Below are 18,607 nucleotides of genomic sequence, written 5' to 3'. Positions count from 1 at the left end.
TAACAGCTGGAGGCAGTGGGATCCCTTTCTGTGTGACATGGCTTTATCAGTGGCTGGCATGAGGTTTGAGTAAGGGTTAGGAATTTAAGGCAGAAGTGTCTGTAAGGATTAAGATTTTGCTTTATTTCATGTGATCTTTGCAGACTAGGATGGGATCTCTGGTCTCCCTTGGTTGATGACTAGCGTTGAGTTTAAGCATTAAACAGCATATTAACGAACTCTGATAACTGGCCACTTTGTAACTAGACCCAGCTTACAAGGTAAGCGGGGAGTGATACAGCAATACCGCTTAGTAGCCCATGAACTGTATGCTCCCTCCACAGGATGTTTTCATTTCTCCCTTCTTTTTGTTGCAGCTGACAAACAGCAAGCATGTTGTGACCTCAGAAGAAATATCAAACCCTTAAGGGGTTTCATTTTCTTGCCTTCAGAACTTGCCAGCTGATATGTTAGATAGCCAGAGACATCCTTCCTGGGACACTCTTGTTCCAGGTACCCCTCTGTAAGTCTTCCTCATTCACTGGTAGAGGGGGAAGTGTCAGTGCAATCAAAGCATAAGACTCACTTGAGCAGCTGGATGGAAAAAAAAAAAAATTCTCTTCAAGCAGTATCCTTATATTTAGGTACATACAGAGGCACTGGTTTATGCAACACAAATAGTAAACTGCATAAATGTACGTTTCATGGGCCTAAATAACAGTTATGTCAGGGAAGCGATGATAAAGCCACTGCTATTCTTGTCTAAACAGAGGCAGACAATCTTTTAATCTGACAAATAATTGGAAAAGGGTGTGCATTAATAGTAATTAACAAGTGGTATCTTGGGAAGCACAGGACTTTGTATAGAGCCACTGATGTGGATGTTGGTGCTCATTTTGTTGTGGAACTGGCTGATGCAATCAAGCTGACAGTATTTTGCTGAGAGCAAATCAAGAGAAAATGAAACAGTGTATGTTGGCTATTGTTGTCTGTTATGCTAGAGGAATTGTCCTGCTTTCTGCTGTTTTTAGCCTGACTTCTGAAGGGAAAGACTAATGAATTTCCATCATCCTTGACAGTGTTTGTCCTGTACCTCTCAGATTACCTCTTCCAATCTGTTTCTCTCCCCGTTGGCTAATTTCAGTCAAATTTGTCTGAGGCAACAGTAAAAATTATGGTCAAAGAAGTTTCTTCAAAATAGATGGTGTTTGGGCAAAGAATCTCAGTGAAGTGCCCTTATAGAGGGGACCACCACAGCTTGAGTTTGCACATTGCTGGGCATCAGGGAAGCCACCAGGGAGTGAGAACTCAGCCAAAGCTTCAGTTAAAGCTCTCAGTCAGTCCTGGGAGATGAACGTATAGGAAAGCAAACTTCATTAGCTCTGCTGCTCTCAAAGAAAACTTGCATCACTGTGAATTGCGACTGGATAACGCTGGATGTTTAGATGTCTCTAGAGGTTACTTAGGGCCATAAGACTTACTACTCTAGTAGCTGTCCCATGGAGCTGAATGTTATAGTAATTAAATGCATAAGTAAGATGATGCAGTTGGCATGATAACAACAAATGTCTTTCACCAGAAGAAACTTTGTTTTCCAAGTTTGCAGTTTATTGGCTTTAATGGTAACATGATTCCGTAACTGCTTTTTGAGCACTTAGAAAAAGCAGTCCCTTGAGACTATCATGGAGTTGCTTCTTTATTTTGTGTCTGCCTTCCCCCAGATTTCTGCCCATCTTCATTGCATTAGACTCAGAAATTTCCCTAAATGTTCATCTGGTTTAACAATGATTAATCTTGAGTAACAGCTGAAATAATGCAGAAAGCACTTGTTATGCAAATATCTGCAAACAAATGACAAGTACAGCTCTTTGCATCGGTTCCCACAGTTCAAAATGAGAAAGCTTTTGCAGAGTCATGGAAACAAAATAGCTGTGCTAATCTGAAAACAGCCCTGCATATCTTTTCAAGGAGAAAAGAGGAAAAAAGAAGAAACCTGATGCCTGTGAATGGCTGAGTCTGTCATGTATCAGTCTTGGACTAGAAATTTAGCACTCTTGCACCTCTTTCCCTAAGACTCACAGATGAGCTGATGTTCCATCAAAAATAGTCTGCCTTGCTGTCTGAAAGGCAGCTATGCTATCATTTGAGAGGAGTTCAGACACATTTGTTTGCATGTTTTTATGCATTTGAAGAATATTCCAGAATCAGGCTTGCTGTTAAGAAAATCACTGTATAGAAACAGTACCACAGCAATCCTTCTTACAGAAATACATACTTGGAGTTCTTTTGGGTCTGGTTTACTAGTTTAACTAGTTTACCTCCAAGAATCCTCCTCTTGATTGCATGAGGGAGAGAAATTTGCCCTCTGATTTCCTCAATGATAGCACATTATGGATGGCTTAATAGCTATCAAGGTTTCCAGCTGGATTCATCAAAGCATTAGGCAAACTTTCAATATACATCTCCTGTTAGTCCCTTCACACCATAGAAAGGTACATATGAATAGACATCAGTAGCACATAATGAACGTGCAAATAGTGTCGTAAGAACAAGTTCATCGCGGCTATTGTTGTCATAAGAGGGATCCTGATTTCTCTTTTGATTGTTCATGCAACTTAAGCTTAAGTTCTCATAACCTCACTGAATTTGTGCAGAAATGAAGGTGAGAAAGTATTCCATCCATCTACAAATCCTGGTCAGTAAGTTGATATATACCAATTGTACCAGATGTGGGCTCAGCTCTCAACTTTTATACACAGAGAATGGGCGAGAAGAGTAAATAGTAAAACTTCCCTGGCGAAAGATGCATTTCTGACAATCTAGAGTAAGATAGGACTCAAACCAGGGAATAAGTACTATTTTATCTTTCTGCAATTGGTATTTCAATTTGTACTGTGGCAATGATTGAGGTCCTATTTAGTTAGTCACTGAAGGAATAAAGAGAAATCCTGTCTTCTGAGGAGCTCAGTTCTGTAATTTTTGTAACTGTTTTTCTACTTCCTCCTTAAATGGCTTTTAAAAATTGTCGAATGATAATGAGAGAATTTATCTCATAGATGAAATGTGTTTTTAATGGGGGAATTATTAATACTGACTAACGTTATTCCTTTTTATTATATAAAGGGAAATTTAAAATAGTGTAACATATAGTATTTTTCCAATCTGAGACATCTTAATACCTTTACAGCCCTGTAAGTATCCCTATTGTACATGAGAATCCTAATTAGAGAAAAACTGAAAGTGTACAACAAGAGAAGCGCTTGCTCCTTTGAAAGTTCCAGTATCAGTGACAGAATAGGTTAGGGGACAAAATCTGGGCGCTATTACAGATATCTGAGAGATGCTTTGTCACCCGGTGTAACCTCCTGGCTAGTCTGCACCTCAGAATTTCTGCGTTTCATTTTCTGGAGTTCTGCTCTGCTCAAATGCTGTCAGATGGCATCATAGAAAAGCAGAACAAACATAGAAAATAATGTTGGTACATAATGTCCCTGTTGCTTTTTCCCTTGTCTTTGATGAAGATACAAAGTCACTTTCTAACTGCAGTGTTTGCATCTACTGTTCCCCTTCAAGAAATAAATAGGTCAGTTGCCTGCAACAGGCAGGAAGAGCCAGCTATGCTCATGGGTATTGCCACCCACATGTGATCACTTAGAAAATGTGCTTATTTAACAGATAATTGTGTCTTCTCTACCATCATTTTCCGGTGGTCTTGTTCAGTAGCCTGTTGAAAAAGTGCCTGGTACAGCATAGAGAAATGCCCCGATAACGAGGTTCCCTGTGTAGTGATTCTGTCTTTTCCAGTTTTCCCTGAGGTCACCTTCAGCTGCCTCCCTGTTCCATTTCAGTGCTCTGTGCAATAACAGGTTGCAGAATTCAGTTTCTTAAATTGGCATCTTTAAAAAGCCCCATTTCGAAAAACTAAACACTTTAATGATCATGTGTATCCACTCTGCAGGCTTTTATATAATCATTTTGGTTTTCCTCTTGTTGACATTCAAGAACTGAAGCAGTGTACTGTGCTCTGAGAATCCAAACACCAGAAGCAGCAAATTCTTGTTTTGAAAGCTGCTCAGCCACAGCTACTTCATTCTAGGAGCCTTCTCCTATGATACCCTCAGAGCACTGCACAATTTTTTTAAAAGGTACTTAAAACTTGATGATCAAATGCAGTTAATGTGTCCCTCATCTCTAGAGAAGTGTGGTCTATGAATGGAGCCAAACTATGCGATATAAGTAGCTGAGCAACCCCTACAAGGTGCCTGGGAGGAAGCGTGCATAAATCTAGCTGAAGTCAGCTGTTTTCATCATTACATTTTCTTTTTAAATTATGCTTATTTAGTAAATATATAATCTATAATACTTAATACCTTAATTTTGTTTCTAAATGTTTTGGAGGTAAATAGCGAAGGGAGGAAAGGAATAGGGAAATAAATAACTTGGCAAGACTTGTAGTATTCATGAAAACTGTAGGTTGCAGACGCACTCCAATTTGGACAGCTGGGCAGCTGCTTGATATACTGCTCACAACTGCACAGCCTGTCGATGATAAGCCTGCGGAGAGCATGCCTATTCCCCAACTTGCCTCATATCCATGTGGTTTAGACAGATGCTGATGCATAGATATATGTCGTGGCTTAGGTCTGGCACTTGTGAACTAGATATTAAGTGTGTGTTATCCTTTCCACTTATCCCCTGTGTGAGTGGATTGGGAAAATCACAGCTGTGCCTGCTAGTGGAAGTCCACCGCATAACTTGCGATGTCTTCTAGTGGGACAGGCTTGTTTATAGATAACACCAGGATACGTGGTTAGCCAAACCAGAGGTTTCTAGTGAAGTGATTGCTCAAAACTTGTCACCGGGAAATACTTAAGACTATTGCTTCATCTCTGGTCTGGTTGTCAGATGGATACTACAGAGATCTAGCCTCAGTTTCTCTTTCACTGATTTCTTCCAAAAAATGTGTATATCTCTGGCTTCTGTGAAGAATTTTGTTTAATGGCTTACAGAAAATTTGTAACTACTATAACAACAATACACTTAACATGCTTCCTGATCTCTAAGAATTTGTATTATGATTCCTTGCCTAAATCACGTGCTAATATATTTTCTCTATTTATGTTCTAGTTCTGTCCTGTCTTTGGGCAGACACTGTAGCAAGATGCCAACGAGGTATGAAATGAGAACAGCCCACCAGGAGCGTACGAAGAAGGCTGTGTGGCAGTGGCTGTGCTGGGCTGCTGCCTGCGACTGTCTGCTCAAAGGCTGCAGGATGAGCTCCTAAGTCTGACCTCCATCAAAGCAGAAACCTAGCAGAGCTGGACAAACACCTCAGCTGACACTTACATGTAAGCTGTTCAGTGATTATTTTTATTTTTTCTGTTGCTGTTTTTGTGTTTGCCTCTTATAAAGGTTTGAGACACAGACTGAACTCTACCTGGGTATGCTGTGTTTAAGATAAATGTTCAGTCAGGTAAACACACAAGAGTGATGTTACAGAAATATTTGCAAAATAGTAAATATTAGGGAATACTCTGGTAACCTGACATCTTAATGTGTACATGTTTGAATCCTAAAAGCTGTTTAGTCATTTACAGGAGAAAGGTGTGCAGAATGAATTGCTCATTAAAGACTTGGAGACTTTGAAGCTCCAGACTCCTCCTGTACTGCAAAACCAGAGTGTTTCTCTGACACAAGGCAGGTAAAGTGAACAGAAGGCTTCATAGTAGTTCTGGAAGAGAAACAGCAGGAGAAGTGCCAGAAATATAAAAAATAATTTGCCACCAGACAGCTCTTAAAGCAAGCATCCATTGGGGTGAGATACTGACCTTATTAAAGTTATCAGGAGTGTTTCCGCTGGCATTATTAGCACAGTTTTGCCTGGTAAAATGAGGATGAGTGCATGAGGGCGGCTTGCATTCAACTGATATTCCCTTTATTTCTCAGGTTGCTCTAAGGGCTGGAAGGCCTCGTTGGGAGAACTGAGGAAGGAACAGTGGTGAACTCAGAAGTGTGCGAATTCTTAAAGTGCATCAATCTGCCAAGATGCTGGAGCTCGGGCTGTTTGTATCACTGCAGCGCAAGTACCTCCTTATGTAGAGTCACACTTCAATTTTCCCGTGAGGTTCTGTGATTCCTGAAGTGTACTAGGGCTTAGGTCAGTGCATCTCCACAGAGGACTGGAAACTTGACTTTACTTTGACTCTCTGAGTACTTTGTGACATTACTTATATGAACCCAATGCAAAGCGAAACACTAAATCTACTTCTTGGAATAATTTTCACATATCTACAACCAGCGCTTAAATGATTTTTTAGATTATTGATTTAATAGGTATTGCTTAATATATTTTATTGTAGTAATAAAAAAAGGTCTTCAATTACCAAATTAATATTTCCAAAGTAAAATCTGGTGAGTCCTAAGAAGTGAATTGCTGCCTACAGTCAATAGTTTAATAGTGGAAAAGCTATTTAATTTTATTATTATTCAAATTTTTGTTCAGTTTTTTCAATTAGCATATAAATACTATAAATCACTTATATGAAAAAAGCCTTATCCTGGAATACCTCTAATGATTATAGAAACCTGGGTAAGGCAAAATCTTGGCTAACACAGAGCGGTGAACACAAATCGGGCAGAACAGGCCTATGGTACAATGAAAATTGTTTTCTCCAACTTAGTTTCTGTACAAGAATTTGTGGAGCCTTATGTAGGGATCAGAATCTTTCCTTCTTTAGTATGCTCATGTAAATGAGTAACCACTTTCTTCTACGTGTACGTATTTCTTTGGAGCTGGTTTGCTCACTCATTCTTTGACAGAAGTCTCTTTTTTAAGGATCAGTTCAAGCTCCTCTTTGGCATCTTTGAAAATTGCTGCTAAAAGTATGCTATTCCTGTAGCCACCTTTTGCCCAGCGCATGTATAAATTAGTAATTCACCTGAAGAAAATACGCTAAATCGTTCTGCTCTCTCACTAGAGGGCCAGAGTAAAGAAGCAGATTCAGCAGCATGGAAGTTTATAAATGAGCACTATTTTAGATCAATGGAAGAGAAAGTGACAAAGCTAATGATTGAGTAAGAAAAATCTGTTTTCATCCTGATTTTGTGTGTGCAGACTTAAGTGCTGACATCTTCAATTTTAACAGTAGAAGTAGGTAGCTTTCAAGTCATTTAGTGGTTTTGGGTTAAAATTAACACCCTAATCTTTCTTCATTCTTAACAGATAGCCAGAGTAGACAAATGTATGCCAATTACATTTCCTCCCAGAAAAATACTCAACCTAAGCAATGACCGATTGACACCATGTGTAACTCTTGACAAGAAGGTATCAACACCTTTTGTAAAGTATGTTGCAGTAATCTAATCTGAAAGCAAATTCAGCCTAGAGCATGTCAGGTGTTTTACTTCAGAGGGGTGAATTCAAGCCTCAGAGTAGACTTGAAAGCCAACCTCAAACCCCTGCTGGAGAGGCATGTGCCCATTTTGATTGCCAGAGGAGATGCAAGCCACCTCATTCCTCTGGATATTCTCGCCCCTGCGGGTGAAGGATGTTTTTCCAAGGGTCTGCCCTTCTCGGCTCAGGTGGGCTCTTGTCCTTCGTGTCTGTGGGTGACACACACATGAATGATGCTTCGCATCCAAAAGGAACAATTGGAACTTGTAGCGTTCTCTGTGCTAGTTGTATTGGCCAGTGCTTTCCTAACAGATCCAAGGAACCAACCAATTTCCAGAAGGTGCACCAGTCCTACAGGCAAGCCCTCCCAGTTACAAATCAAATACTCTCTCTGCCATCTCTTCTGGCTGTTTCATCAGCTACCAGCCTTGCTCTTGTTTTTTAAACTGACTCTCAGGCAATAAGGGTGAGAATCTACACCCTCACTTTCCTCCAAACACAGTTAACTGGTTTGTTCCAAGACTCTCTTCCGCTGTTGGAACTGAGAAGGGGGATATTAGTACTGATTTCATTGGGGTCATATGAAAGTTTGTGAGTTATTTTTCAAGTAGTATGTATGGCAGCTGCCACTTAAACAGCTCTGAATCTGACAGTATCTGCTTCACAACTGCTGTTGCTATGTCTGGTTTTAAAGGAAGAATAAATATTTCATAAACAGCTGAGAATTAGATGTTCATTCATGCACACACAAAAAAATTTACTGGTTAACCATTCAGTGTACAGTGCTGCTGGGTCCTCACCAGGCAACAGTTTGAAGGTGTTTGAATATTTTGAACTGAGATTTATTCTTCAGATGTATTCTTAATCAGCCAAATGGTTCAGAACGTCCACTCTACCTGTTAAACCTACTTAAGCACCGGTTGTTTCATCTTCTTGAATCTTATTATTCAGGGGTTTATAATTAGTAACTCTTACATTCCTGCATAAATTTTTAACACAGGATTGGACAAGGACAATTACCTCAGCAATCTAGTAGAGCAAATACATCTTTTTAACCTCTTTCTCAAACAAAACCAGGAAGAAAAGTCTTTGATTCCAATTTTCCAGCCCAGCACAATCATGTTTTGTCCTTGTCTCTCAACTGAATTAACAGCATCATATCCCTGCATCTCAGATACTTTTGCCAGGAATTGTAGTTGGATATGCTTTAAATTGCTTTGTTTGGTTTATTGGGAGTACAAGCAAACTCAGCATGCAGTCATGTTAATGTAGAAATTTAATGTGCTTATGTCACTTCCCTGGTTGGTGCATGTCTGGCATGCACCATGAGGTTAGCAGTGAATGTTTGTATTGGAAAAGAGTAAAACAAATGCTGTGTTTGATCTGGCTGCTGGCAGAGTATCAATGGGAATCACTATGGATGTGTGAAGCATGTACACGAGCTCAGCTGAGCTGCCGCTCTGAAGGGTGAAACTTCTGTCGCTCTGAAAGCTCTGATACTGTTCAGCCAAAGTCAGACCAGGACACGTTCAGATTTTCCTCATGCTTTTTAACCAACTGAATTTGGAAGGAGAGCTAATTCAAGATGTACAAAGCTTCAGCCCTATTTTTCTTATAAATGCACCTGTGACACAATTTTTCAGGTGAAACCTACAATGGAAAGGAAGGAAACAAGCATTTCAAATTAAGTAGCTCTGCACTCAAGATGAAAAGCAGATGAGATCTCACCTAGGCAAATTAACCTACCTACCCATCTATTGTGTGCGAAGAAATTATTTTTAGCATGCCTGTGACACTTCTGATAATTACTTTTCTATGTAATCAAAGGCTGAATTTAACAAAACAGAGATGAAACGGGGAGTTCAGCATGAAAGGAGAGATATCTATGTAATCATCTTTATCTTGCTCATATTAATAACCTGGGAAAGCACTGCTATAGAACCTATAGTTCTGTTCCGAAAGCAGAGCAGAAAATTACCTGTATTGAGTGCTTGTTAATATCCAGTGTAATACACTTTAAAGTTGCTCATGAAGGATCTGGTCCCAACAGGGGCTTAGTAGGCTGCAGAATCATAAAAATAGTATGTAAATGTGGCTACCTGCTTTCACAAGTAGCTTCTCCTCCTTTTTCCAGACAGACATCACCTAATATTAAGATACCGTGGAATTTCATGAGTTGAGTCAGTGTGTTGGTTTTGCATGGCAAGGTTTTGGTAGCAGGCGGGGGCTACAGGGGTGGCTTCTGTGAGAAGCTGCTAGAAGCTTCCCCTGTGTCTGACAGAGCCAATGCCAGCCGGCTCCAAGACGGACCCGCCACTGGCCAAGGCCAAGCCAATCAGCGCCTCTGTGATAACATATTTAAGAAAGAGAAAAACAGTTAGAGAGAGCTTTTTTGCAGCCAGAGAGAGGAGTGAGAAGATGTAAGAAACTCTGCAGACACCAAGGTCAGTGCAGAAGGAGGGGCAGGAGGTGCTCCAGGCGCCGGAGCAAGATTCCCCTGCAGCCCGTGGTGAAGACCATGGTGAAGCAGGCTGTCCCCCAGCAGCCCATGGAGGGAGGATAAGGGGGTGTAGAGATTCCACCTGCAGCCCGTGGAGGACCCCACGCCGGAGCAGGTGGAGGCACCTGAAGGAGGCTGTGGCCCCGTGGGAAGCCCACGCTGGAGCAAGCTCCTGGCAGGACCTGTGGATCCGTGGAGAGAGGAGCCCACGCCAGAGCAGGTTTGCTGACAGGACTTGTGACCCCGTGGGGGACCCACGCTGGAGCAGTTTGCTCCCGAAGGTCTGCACCCCGTGGAGGAGACTCACGTTGGAGAAGGTCGTGAAGGACTGTCTCCCGTGAGAGGGACCCCACGCTGGAGCGGGGGAACAATGAGTCCTCCCCCTGAGGATAAAGAAGCGGCAGAAACACTGTGTGATGAACTGACCGTAACCCCCACTCCCCGTCCCCCTGTGCCGCTGAGGGGGGTGGAGGTTGAAGCCGGGAGTGAAGTTGAGCCTGGGAAGATGGGAGGGGTGGGGGGAGGTGTTTTTAAGATTTGGTTTTATTTCTCATTCCTCCACTCTGTTTTGCTTAGTAATAAATAAGATGAATTCCCTCTCTAAGTTCGGTCTGTTTTGCTCGTGATGATAATTTAGAGAATGATCCCTCCCTGTCCTTATCTCGACCCGTAAGTTTTTTTTCATTGTACCTTTTCTCCCCTGTCTGATGAAAAAGGGGAGTGATAGAGCGGCTCTGGTGGGCACCTGGCCCTCAGCCAGGGTCAACCCACCACAGTCAGTTGCTTTGTGGCCTGTGCCTGTTGGGCAGGTCAGCCTGGACTGCCCCCAGAACCCGAAGGGTAAGATTTGCAAGCAGAGAATTGTTAGAATATCTAGCAATGTGGGAGCCAGTTTGTGCGTTAAGCTAGCACTGTGCCGAAAGCTATCGTAGCAACCAAGTGCCAGTCGGAGCATCTTCTCACATTCGGTTGCTTGCAAAAGAAATGATCAGCTTGGGGGGGTGGGGGGGTGGAATAAAGCAAACAATCAAAACCCAAAACAGGATAACACCCAGTAATTTGCAGAAAACTATCAAATTAATGGAACCTCATTTAAAAACCAGTATGAATTTTATATCATTCCGTATGCCTTGTCCATTTAACCTTTTTTTTTAATTAACAGCTTTCAAATAAAATCCTGAAAAATACTTTATGACTGGAAGGGTTTGGAATTAAATGACAAATTTAATGTGTAGTTTGTCAGCAGTTGGGAATAGGATTTCTCCAGCCCCATTTTGCTGAGGGCATTTTCTCTATTGTTGGCCTCTTTCTGATCATCTGTACTGCCTGAGAAAAGAAAAATCTCTATTTTATTAGTGTCACTGAAGAAACGGAATGACAGGATTTCTTCCATGACTGACTGCTGAGTAAAAAAAGTTATGGCTAGGTTATGATTATTTTCTCCTGCTGTGATGAGATTAGAAAAAGTTGAAGTCAGCACCTGGTTTTGGATAGCCATCAATAAAGATGATATACAATAAAAATGAAATCTAGTATTTCATTCACAGTTCGAGCAGCAGCTCAGTTTCTGTGCTCACTTCCTCATTAAAAAACTTCTCTTCAAAGAACCATCATTAAATTATGTTTCTCTGCTTCTCAGAATGATGTGTACTTCCTAACTTAGCACTTACACAGTAGGAAAGAAATAATGAAGTTTGAGTTTTTCAATTCTTTCCATTGACTTGCAAGAGGAGGAGAAAAAAAAAAAAAGAATGGAACAGTTCATCCCATCCTCTTTCCAGACCTGAAAGGTATTGACTTATTAGTCAATACGCTTGGCCTGCCTGTCCCTCCACCGTGAACATCTATTGTGTTTTTCAAGTTTGCCACAAACTGGTAAAGTTATAACATAAGTTTAGTAAAGAGTTAAAATATTCCTCACATCATCTTTTTTGTGGGCTTAGCTTGCTATATTGGGAATGATCCAGGAGTGGATTTCACTTGAAAAGTAAACATAGATATTTAAACTGTATTTTGAAATATCTGAAGGGAAAAGTTTTGGAAGGATAGGAGTCCAGTAAATTCCCTCCATTGTGTTTAAATGTTGGCACTTTTCACAGGAGGTATTTTTTAGAACTATTAAATGTTGCACCTATGTTACAATGCTTTACAAGCCGTGTTTCAGCTTCAGGTGAAATTTTATAGTTGGAATCTGATTTTCTAAAAAACGCATGGCACCTCACCCTGGGGCAGTGAACAGGGATGCCCTGTGTTGCACAAAACTGCCTGTGCTCGGCCAAGCTGGTGAAACCATAATGGCTAAAATATTGTAGGGTGGTAAAGAAAGTGCAATTACTAGTTAAGCATTCTATTTTTAATGTTAAACATTGAGTCATTCAGAACCTATTAAAAATATATACTGTTATTTTATCTTAATTTTAAGTTAATGTTTATTATCTGAATGATCCTCCTTCCCAGAGGAAAATGGAAGCTAGCTGATGCTGTTACTCTGAAGAATCTACTGGGGATATTTCACTAGATGCATCAGGTATTTTATTAACTATGCATTTGAGCAAATTAGTTTTCTTAATCTCATTTCTTGAGAATAGGTAATTGTGCTGCAGAGATCCTCTTGCTGTTACTGCTCCATAATCCAAACATTTCTCTGGTGTGTGCTTCCCAGCCCCCAGGTTTGTCAGTAGACTATTCTGTTCTGCTCCACTGTTTTTTCTAATTATACTCTTCCCATAACTTCCATCCCGTACAAACAATATATTTTCATCATCTGAAGGAACGTTATTTCAATATCTTATTTGTAAATTCTGATTGCCAGTATTATTTCATGACACAAAGTTGGTTCAAAGTTACATCTTTCAACTCTGATTAGTAGTTCTGCTTTTCTTAGTTGTACAGAAGAGAGCTAATATATTTCAGCTGGGCTTGCTTTTACTTTGAAAGTTGGGCTTACTGCTGTGGTATATGGAAACAGAGAGTATAACAAATCTGAATGTGACAAACTAAACTTCTGCTTATTCCATTAACACTGGGATGTTGTGTTGGAGTTTGGTTTATTCATGGCAATAATCCATCTCTTGCTCAGCAGTTGAAGCATATCTAATGCCAATTACAGCTATTACCCTGATTCAGACTGCTCTGAAATTCATGTTGTCATATTTACTCTTGATTATTTATATGGCAATCACTGGGATTGGGGCGGGGGAACGACACACCAGCCTAGGCCAAGAAGGGAGAGAGAGAAGAAAATAGACCTGCTGAATTAGAGGGCTCAGATGTTTCTGATGTGAATTGAAAATTTGAAAAGTGTTATATATCCTCCTAATTGCCATCCATCAGTATTAATACCCAGTTTACTCCAACTGCATGTGAACCACCTTGTGGGAAAAGCAATTAACAAGTGAAATCACATACCCCAAACTCTCAGGGTTTGGACCATTTTATTGTAACCCAGTGATGGCTACCACACAGACTTGACTTTCCATTCAGATCACCTAGTTTACAAGCTGTTTAGAAACTCATCTTCAGTTTGTACCTGATTGTTCCATATCTGAACAATGTTAGTTGCTATTTTCAGATTTGGCTTTGTTTTATGATTGTGCTACATAATTACATCAAGATAATTAAATCACTCTTCATGACAGGATCTGTTTTAAATTTCCTAGCAAAGTATCTCCAACATGAGCCCCTCTGCCTGTTGTGTTACTCAGTGCAGGCAGAGTCCAACTCTGTCTTCTGTGTTTCCTCACCAAAAAAATGGTAATTTTGGCTGCTATGCCACTTCATTTCATTATATTTTTAACCTGGAAACTAACGGAGACCATGTAATATCAGAAGGAGCAAATTACATATCTTGCATTCTCTTAATTTGTCAGAGGGTTGGAGTGGATGAACTCATTGCTTCTGCCTCTGTCAGCAGCCCCAAAGTTGTCTCAAGCCTCAGAGATAAAAGGAAAATCCATGCAGCAAAAAAACAAATGAGAGTTTAATTAAGTTAGTACATTGAAGCCTGGGCAGCTGTTGGCTGGCACCTGTAGATGGCATTCATGGGTGTGTGTAGGTTTGTAGGCTGTGCTAATTAGTGTGATTAAATCCAGCATGGGTTTACTGGTATTCACTGTTAGGTCCCACTTCTCTGTGGTGAAGGACATTCAAACTGTCCCTTAAAACCCCCTCTGATACAAACGCAGCCAAGCTGAAATTGTCCTACAGGATCAGCGTGCTTAAGGCACGTCTCTGTTGAGCCCTCAGCCTACGTGTCCTGCAGCTTTACTCCTGGGAGATCTCTGAAAGCACAAACTGTTCTCTGTGGAAGTACACAGAAGGAGCTGAACCGTGCTCCTTACACGGCCAGGACATAGGGGTTGTCTTATCTCACAGATAAAGGAATAGATTTGACTGCAGGTAAGGTGGCCTGGGCATTAGGTCCTATAACGAGGTAGCGAACAGAACATTTTCATCTCCTACTCTCTCCTTTAAGTGAATTTACGGGTGGCTGACTCCTGCCTCTATTTTCAGTAATTTATTCTTTTACTTAAACCAGCAAATGAAAATATGAGTTATCTTCCTGGCTGGCATTTGCATATGCATTAAACATTTCATTAAATTATTTCACAATGCTTTTAATGATTGCTCCCTGACAACTTGAGATGTACCTATCTCATGGCAATCTAAATTGTCAGACCTGTACCGTGGCTGCCTTGAAAGGGCGCGATCATTCTTACTCATTGGTGAAACACAGCAGTGTCAGAGAGAAGCTGAACTTTTAATTGGCAATTTACCATTGCAAGCTGTCTCCCCTTCATTTCCAAATTCCTTTAGAATATTTGTATGTTCAGCAGCACCAAAATTATCTCCACTAGCACACAGGCATAATAGGAATGCTTATAGGTCCTGACATTTCATATTCTGATTTGTATTCATGGTTTTGACATTAAGGTTTATTTTGTATTTGTATTCAAAGAGAGCATGAATAGGAAATTAGCACAAAATAAAGTCAAATAATAGGAAGAATATAAACTGGTGGATTAACTGTCTTTTTAAAATCTGACTTGAACCTCTCTGCTGAAGTCAACATTATTTTAGAAAATATCCCTATTGAATATATTGGATTATTTTATATGGTCCTGGATTTTTTAAGGACATCTGTGATAGCTGGAAGATTAATCCATTCAAAGAACAAAGCATGAATTCTCTCCACTATGGAACTAACACTAGTAATTTATTGGTTTTGGCAAACTAAGTGAAAGACTGCCTTTTATTGGATGTTGTGTAGAAATATGCACCGATTGTGTGCAAGTCAAGAACTGCAAGGTGAGACTTGTATAATCACAAGGTAGTTGCTAAATCAAAAAAAGACAGCATAGTGATAAAACTTCATTTATTGACTCAGATGCACATTAACTAATGTTTATTTTCTCATTTCAGCTCGATATGCGTTTTGTGAAAAAGCTAACTGCTTGTGACAAGATCGTGTATATGTTTTGGCAGTAAATTAAAATGTTTGGCACCAAACAGGAAAATTGGCAGAACTCATCTCTTCAAGTTTAGATACGACACAGAATGAGGTTGGAATTATACAGTTAAAAATTAAAAAGCTATTCCTTTAATTTCACTGGGAGTTCATTTTTTTTATCTAGGTTCCTAAGTCCCCTAAGGACTTACAATTCTGGCCATCTCTCTTAGAAATTTAGTGAGTTACGCTCAAGTGAAAAAATAGTATGCTATAATAGAAGTATTTGAAAACCTTAACAAAAGGCAGCTCTACCTGCTCCACTCTTAAGAGCAGTAACAAAATAGATGGCAATAGAAGAAATGTGTTAATGTACGTTTAAGCCATATGCATATAAGACAAGGTTATTGTGATAAGTTGCACATAGCTTTTTTTCCAGTGGGATTTACTGACTGTGAATATATATGGCTATACTGGAAAGCACAGTTGAAAACTGTAGGAATGTGAATTAGTTCCTTTCTCAGTTAAAATGTGCAAAAACTTAAGCTGTCAGAGATTTGTAAAAAAACAATAGTTTATAGGAAGCTTTGTTCCTACTTTTTTTACCACGTCTCTAATTTTGTTAAAATGTTTTACAGAAACATTGCAGGAAATAGTTTCTAGTGTTGGAAAACAAATGTTTAGCTTTTCTAAGAATTGTACATTAAAATATTGCAAAGTCATCCACAATGCTGTTACTTTGATTGGAAACTGATTTCAGGTTTTTATCTCTTGCATTAGTCATATGCATAAACTTGATTTTTAGTGATGATCAAGTAAATATAAATCAAGACCAATGGATCAGTGACACCCTCAAAGTTGATTTCAGAAGGCTCTCTACAGCTTTTAATAACATGGACAAAAAGTATGTGCTACTGGGTATGATCTGGTCGTCTGATACTTTTGCTATTTACCGAGTGATTAGTGGAGAAGTTGTAATACATTTATTGTGCAAAATCAGTAACAGTGGTATGATTTGCGAGGCTAATCAGTACTTTTTAAAGTTTGTTACTAACAAAACTTTGCTCAAGTGCAAGAAAAAGTCTTTATTGTATCTTTAATGTGGGAATGGAATATAGACTTAGTGGTATTTATTTTTATTATGTGCAGAAACTATAGTGACATAAGTATTTTGTAGAACTGGGAAATTAAACTGGTTATTATTCTCTTCTTGAAGAAAATTATTATTGTGATTGGAAGGCTCTTATTTCTATCCATTTTCAGTGCACCAAATTGGTTTTGCAAGATTTTGTTATCCTTCCTTCCCACTCCCAAATCTATCTTGTTTCCTGCTAAGCTTAAGTTAATGAAGGGCTAAATGCATTTTGCCTGTGTAGGAAATAAATCTTTTTTTTGTAATTCTCAAAAATAAATATTCTTACAAAGCATATCAATTATGCTTTGTAATAATCACACAGAGCCTTTATAACTTTTCTGATGTGCTAACTATATTATTTTTAATCATTACTCTTATGCTAGTCTGACTAATTATTCTTTGAATAACAGGCAAAATTATGCATTTAATCATTTGTGATATTTGAAGGCTTCTGTTTGCTAATGCAGGAATACATGGTTGCTTTTTATAATCTTTTTATAAACTTATATTTAAATTTGTCAATGAAAGATGTCATAATTATTATTAAAAAAACAGGCAGTAACAAGACTTTCCTGCAGCTGAGCCTTCTCTGTGTATTGCTAATCTGCAAATCAGTGTTGAAGACTGTTAATTTGCTCTGAAACACATGGAGTTACTGTACAAGAGCACATATGAAAATAAACTGGCATCCATCTTTGATAACAGTGCTGGTTTCTCTTCTGTTCTCTGTTGTCCTTTCCAGGATCACCTGGGTATTTTCCTTTGACCGGTGAGATGCTCTTGATTCTTCCCACTCTTGGTTGTGGCGTATGGAGGCTTTTCATCATTTTGGACAACCTTTTAAACAGTATTTCTCCTAAAGCTTTAGCTGCGGTGTGGCGCGCGGCCTGCTGGGGTCCATCGCGCTCACCCACGGAGACACTTCGGACTCAGCCTCTGCTCAGCGGCTGCCTCTGAATGCAGAGGTTGGAACTGGCTGCGCTGGGTAGACTCTTCCCCTTGCTCTCCCCTGTTACTGAAGCTAGCGGGGACGCAGCCCTGCCTGCAGGGCTCTCCGCTAATGCGCTGGGTGTCTCTATCCCCTTCTGGTCACATCACCACCCACGGCGATCTGCAGCCGCGCTTCCCAGCGGTGCCACAGGCCTCGCACTGCGTGCACGTAATGTGCACGTACGCATGCGTACATGCCCGTGGATACTTTGGGATTTGCTCTCTGTGTGTAACTTGTACCATTTTACTTGCTGCAGCTTGAGATTCCCCAGTCCTAGGTCTTGGGACGAGCGGTCACAGGAGTTCTGCTGGTTTCTGCCAATCTGAACCATGTAATAAATCAGCTTGGAGGAATGGTTATTTGGTGTGGATCTCATAACCTCATGAAACTGTAATTTTCCAGAGGATGCTTCTATACAGCTGCTATACAGCTATTAGCTATGAGTTAGTTCTTTAAATGAATCTCTAGGCTAGACAAGGCTCCGCTAACAGTGTTGAGTTCTGCTTAAAATACGTTACGTCATCAGTGGCGACTGAAATACATCTTAAAGTTGATTTGCTTTAATACAGAACTGTGAACTTTTAAATTCTGTAATCATACATGTATTATGTACTAATCTGAATTGGACAGGCAATGCTTGGCTTTTACACTTATGGCTTCCCCATGATATTTCTTAACATAAAATTATGAGCAAATTTTCTCTGCCTGAGAAAGTGGCTTGTTAAGAAACGTATTCTGCTTCCTCACTTGGACTATGCAAAATTCATCAGGAATCAGAATATTTAATTCTTTTAAATGTTTAGAAGATATTAAAAAAAAAAAGGCAAAAGATCAATATTATCTGCCTTTTTTGTGAACACTTTGCCACTTACACTACTTACTGCCCTCTGGGCCATTTCTAGTATGGTATCATTAGCATTCCAAACTAGGGAAAGTTTCAAGCCATCATTACATCTTAAATAAAAATCAAATTTTTTTTTTCCATATACAGAGTTTCCCCTTGAGAAGGGGTGAGGTTCAGGACAGGAATATTCAGCCTTTGATCAGTGAAATTCCTAGGTTCTGGTATGTCATGATTCATCAGAATTAGAATAATCTATTACCGTTTGAAAAACCAGATATAGTCACACTTTGCAAAGATCAGATCCCCCTTCCACCCACTG

The 18,607-nt window shown here is 39.8% G+C and overlaps 2 long non-coding RNA genes across 2 annotated transcripts in view; both read left to right on the top strand.

Moving 5' to 3' along the window:
- LOC142602906 (uncharacterized) overlaps window positions 1-9,552 on the top strand; it is a 28,137-nt gene extending 18,585 nt beyond the window's left edge. Inside the window, exons 4-5 of the long non-coding RNA XR_012836733.1 lie at window positions 5,107-5,327; window positions 5,926-9,552. This is a non-coding gene — a long non-coding RNA (uncharacterized LOC142602906). The remainder of the gene's footprint in view (window positions 1-5,106; window positions 5,328-5,925) is intronic.
- Window positions 9,553-10,653: 1,101 nt separating this feature from the next.
- LOC142602907 (uncharacterized) lies at window positions 10,654-17,155 on the top strand. The gene is made up of 3 exons (XR_012836734.1): window positions 10,654-11,662; window positions 12,330-12,399; window positions 15,294-17,155. It is a non-coding gene; the product is annotated as an uncharacterized LOC142602907 (long non-coding RNA).
- The last annotated feature ends 1,452 nt before the right edge of the window (window positions 17,156-18,607 follow it).

Source organism: Balearica regulorum, chromosome 9 (genome assembly GCF_011004875.1).
Source record: "Balearica regulorum gibbericeps isolate bBalReg1 chromosome 9, bBalReg1.pri, whole genome shotgun sequence".
NCBI classification, from domain to species: domain Eukaryota; kingdom Metazoa; phylum Chordata; class Aves; order Gruiformes; family Gruidae; genus Balearica; species Balearica regulorum.
The sequence above is the reverse complement of the archived record's forward strand: the minus strand, read 5'-3'. Positions and strand labels throughout refer to the sequence as shown.